The sequence below is a fragment of the Pseudophryne corroboree genome, chromosome 7, assembly GCF_028390025.1.
Source record: "Pseudophryne corroboree isolate aPseCor3 chromosome 7, aPseCor3.hap2, whole genome shotgun sequence".
Classification (NCBI taxonomy): domain Eukaryota; kingdom Metazoa; phylum Chordata; class Amphibia; order Anura; family Myobatrachidae; genus Pseudophryne; species Pseudophryne corroboree.
The window spans coordinates 361,339,031-361,344,096 of record NC_086450.1 but is presented as its reverse complement, the minus strand read 5'-3'; positions in this window follow the sequence as shown (position 1 = coordinate 361,344,096).

The following is a 5,066-nucleotide window of genomic DNA, read 5'->3' as shown; positions in this document are numbered from 1 at the left end:
ACACTTGTAGTGGCAGCAGCTTCAACACTTAACGCGTTTCCCTAGGCTCGGTCACCTAGCTTCATCAGAAGTACAGCTCAATCTGTATTTGGGATCTATTTAAACCCCATTTGATGACCTGATGCCCAGCAGGTGTGATGCAAAACCATTCAATCATCCACAGTAATAATAAAAACAAAGAATCTCTATAATCTATGTACTTATAATATATATAGAGGTCAGTAGGAGGCAAACCCATATTGAAAAGATAATTTAATATGTATAAAACAAACACAATAAAGCATGAATCTAAGATCAAGGAGGTCAGAGGTCAGTGTAGTCACATGACTCTCCCCCCTGAGCATTAGAAGCATCATCCCCAATCGGATCTATTAGTTCGTTACGTTCTGAACGTGCACCAACGTGGTGCGCGATGACGTCATCTCTCTGTCACGTGGCCGGGAACTCGGAGGGCTACAATTACACTACAATAAACATATATTCCCACTGATGGGCAAAGCAGAACATATTAGAAATAGACTGATGTAATTTAATATGATAGAACCATAATACAACCATAATACAAACAGTCACTAGGAGCCATTAGATATTGAATTTAACAATTCAATATATATTATTATACGGCCACCGGGGCCGGGACTGATCTTAGTACAAAATCTTAATAGGCTCACAAAGTAAGTTACAAAATAGATCATAGCATCCAGACCACTTAAAGAAGAAACAGGTAGATATTTATTGTTTAACCCCTATAGGTGACTTTTAAGTGTATAAATCCTTCTCCTATGATAAGTACTCAGGATCATTAGAAAAATCACATATATTTAAAAATGATGGAATTATAACATTCATTATGGTTACAATTTGACTTATCGCGGCAATAAATATTTAATGATACGCGGTAGATAGATGAACTGACACATGACCAATCTTGGGAAAAATGTATGAAGACATCTAAGCACAAGGAGTATTTAATAAACCTATTGAACAATAGGAACCCATGTTTGCACTGACCCCATCGCAACCAATGGGTGGCTGCACAGCCGTGGAGTGACTCCCGCTGGCAGGAGTTACCAAGACATTCGGATGAACTCCGAATGACTGCTCACCCTAGACGTGCTGACAGGGATAACCACTGTCCCGTCCCGGGTGTGCGTGGAAGCCTCCAGGGCCGCGCAAACCACACACAGGTGACACAGAATTGTCACCTGTACCAACTGGGTGTGGGGGGTGGTCAATGACAGGGGATTATTGTAAAGAAACCATCAAGCAAATATCTCAATAATACTTCTCAAGATTTTAGACCACTACGTTCAGTTCCATTGTATCATTTAGACCGGAAGGATGTACTGAGTTGAACTGGAGCATCCAGTAAATTTCTCTCTTACATAATAATGAGAATCTATCCCCACCTCTCACCGTGGGGGCTATGTGTTCTAATGCTAAGACAGAGAGACATCCACACTGGCTATCATACCTGGCAAGGGTTTTAACCCTGTGTTAGGCATAAAAATTACCTTACGCCCAGAGCCGGCCATAGGCATAGGCAAACTAGGCAATTGCCTAGGGCATTTGATATGCTTAGGGGCATCAGCAGCTTCTGCTGATTAAAATGATATGCGGCATGCCTATATTCTGTGTGTAGCATTTCATATGCAGATACAGCCACAGTCTCACACAGTATATAGGCATGCTGCATATCATTTTAATCAACAAAAGCTGCTTGTGCATCCTAGCCACATAGCAATGCAAATAAGATGCATTTTCATTTAAAAAATGTGCCGGACGTTAGCATTGAGGCAAGATTTATGAGGACACATCTGTATCCAAGCAGAGGCAGAGGTCACAGTGTTAGTGGCAGTGTGATTGCTGTGTGCATGTGAGTGGGTTGGTTGTGCAGTAGTGTTCAGAATATGTGTAAGGAGCAATATGTGTGTCATTATGTGTATAAGGGCATTAATAATGTGTGGCATATGTGTAACAGGGTACTACTGTATGTGTCATTATGTGTATAGGGGCACTAATAATGTGCAGCAAATGTGTAGGGGGCACTATGTGTGTCATTATGTGTATAAGGGCATTAATAATGTGCGGCATATGTGTAAGGGACATTATGTGTAAAAGGGCATTAATAAAGGTTGTCATAATGTGTAAGGTGCATTATGTTTATAAGGACAATAATAATGTGTCTCGTATGTGTTAGGGGCATTACTGTGTGGCATTATGTGTTTAAGGTGCTCACTATGTGGCGTTGCGTATAGAAAGGGCACTACTGTGTCGTCTAATGTGAATAAAAAGCAATAGGGTGTGGTGTAATGTGAATAAGGAGCAATTCATTGTGATGTAATGTGAATAAGGGGCTCTACTGTGAGGAGTAATGTTTATAAGGTAAAGTGATAATACTGTGGGATGTAATATGAATTATGGAAAGTATTGCATGATCAAATGTGAATAAAGTGCAGTACTGTGTGGCGCAATTGGAATTGGGGTTACTATTGTGTGGCCATGCCCTTTGCCAGCAAAACCCCCCCTTTTTGGGCTGTGTGCCAAATGTGTGAACTGTTCCTATTTAAAATATAGGGGGTACAAACACCAAAATAAGAACTGCTATGGATGAGGGGTGATGGTGCTGGGAAAGAGGTGCAAGGTCAGAGGCGGAACCAGCGGTGGTGCTAGGGGGCACCTGCCAAAATCTTGCCTAGGGCATCATATTGGTTAGGGCCGGCTCTGCTTACGCCAGTATAAAAAAGCGGGAAGCCGAGCGCCATTAAGGGGGCGGGGCTTCACTGTGATCGGATCCAGCAGCTCACCAGCGCCATTTTCCCTCTGCAGCTTACACTGACAGGAATCACAGGGAAGCGCAGCTCCTCCACAAAGACTCCACATCTCCTCAGCGGGTCTTAGAAGGGGGGGGGGGGAGTGATGTAGTATAATAAGCCCTATCAAGGGACTTAGTGTGCCGACCCAGCTAAGTTTTACTTAGCTACAAGGGCGCTGTATGGCTGGCTCCAATGTCTGTGTCTCCCTGAGGGCTCTGTGTGGGTTAAACTGTATTTTCACCTTCTGTCGGTGGGTGTGTGTGTGTCCCTTCACGGTACCATGTCCAGGGACTGTGTTTCCTGCACAGCTGAGTGTCTTTCCTCCCCCCGGAGACTCACTACCCTGTACTCAGGATAGTGCACATTCTCAGGCTAGTGGGGCAGAACCCCCATGGTTAGCTTCCATTAAAGGGATGATATCTAATATTTCTACTAAATTATCCCATAATGAGAAAGAGACGCAATTCTTAAGACAATCTATGGATGACCTGATGAATAGAAATTCCGTTCCCGTACCAGCGTCTCAAACCCCCGCCATTTGCCCACAAAAGCGTACTCTGGCCCAGATCATGCAGGATGATACTGATGACGATACATCAGATCCAGAGGAGGGTGAAGTGGATGCGAGTGGGGGGATGCGGTCCTGTCACAAGGAATACAGGCCCTAATGGAGGCTATCAGAAATGTCCTGCACATTCCTGACAAGACGGCGGAGGTAGAGGAGGAATCTTAATTAAATGTAAAAAATACATCCTCAGCTACTTTTCCTGCATCAAAGGAATTGAATGCCCTGTTTGAAGAAACTTGGGCTACCCTGACAAAAAATTTCAAATCCCTAAAAGATTAATTACATCCTATCCCTTTCCTCTGGAGGATAGAAAGAAATGGGAAAACCCGCTGATTGTGGACGCATCGGTATCTAAGTTGTCAAGTAAGATAGTCTTACCTGTTCCTGGGGCAGCATCCTTAAAGGACACAGCTGACCGCAAGAATGAGAACACTCTCCAATCATTATACACTGCTGCTGGGGTGGCCCAGAGATCCACTATTGCTTGCGCATGGATCACTAAAGCCATTGCAAAGTGGTCAGGTAACCTAATTGACTGATTGGATACATTACCCTGGGGGGAGATAGTTTTACTCCTGCAGCAGACTCTGTTAACTTTATGGTGGAGGCCATAAAGGAAATTGGTTTGCTCAATGCACACACCACTGCCATGGTAGTGTCAGCACCCAGGGGCTTGTGGCTACGCCAGTGAACTGCGGATTTGGATTCCAGGAAAGGCGTGGAAAACCTACCATTCACAGGTGAGGTCCTTTTTGGAGATTAAGTGGATATCCAAGGCTACGGCGGGTAAGTCTACGTACCTTCCTTCCGCAGCACCCCCAGCTAGGAAAACCTGCTCTGCTCCAACTCTGCAGTCCTTTCGGACGCGAAATTCAAAGGCAAATCCAAAGGTTCTTCTATAGCCTTCAAGGGTAATAGAGGTAAACCCAGAAAACAAGCAGCTTAGGTTCTCAGGAACAGAATTCCGGGTCTGCTTCCTCAAAGCTTACAGCATGACGGCGGTCCGCACTGCCTGGAAGACAGGCAGGTGGGAGCTCAGTTACGTTATTTCAGTCACGTTTGGGCAACATCTTGCCAGGATCCCTGGGTCATAGACCTTATAACCCAGGGATACAGACTGGAGTTTCAGGAACTCCCACCTCACAGATTCTTCAAATCAGGCTTACCAGCTTCTCTGGAAGCAAGTATGACTTTACAGGCAGCAATTCAAAAACTGGTACAGACTTATGTCATTGTCCCAGTTCCACTTCAACTACAAAACAAGGGTTATTACGCCAACCTGTTTGTGGTACCGAAACCGGACGGTTTGGCAAGGCCCATTTTAAACCTCAAATCACTGAACCCGTATTTAAGGGTGTTCAAGTTCAAGATGGAGTCTCTGAGAGCGGTGATCTCAAGTCTGGAGGAGGAGGAATTCCTGGTGTCTCTGGACATTAAGGATGCGTACCTTCATATTCCGATTTGGCCGCCTCATCAGGCTTATCTAAGGTTTGCACTACAGGACTGTCGCTACCAGTTTCAGGCCCTGCCATTTGGCCTCTCCACGGCACCTAGGGTATTCACCAAGGTAATGGCAGAGATGATGTTTCTCCTTCGCAAGCAGGGAGTGAACATACCGTACCTGGACGACCTGCTGATAAAAGCGCTTTCCAGGGAGAGGTTGTTGGACAGCATTGCCCACT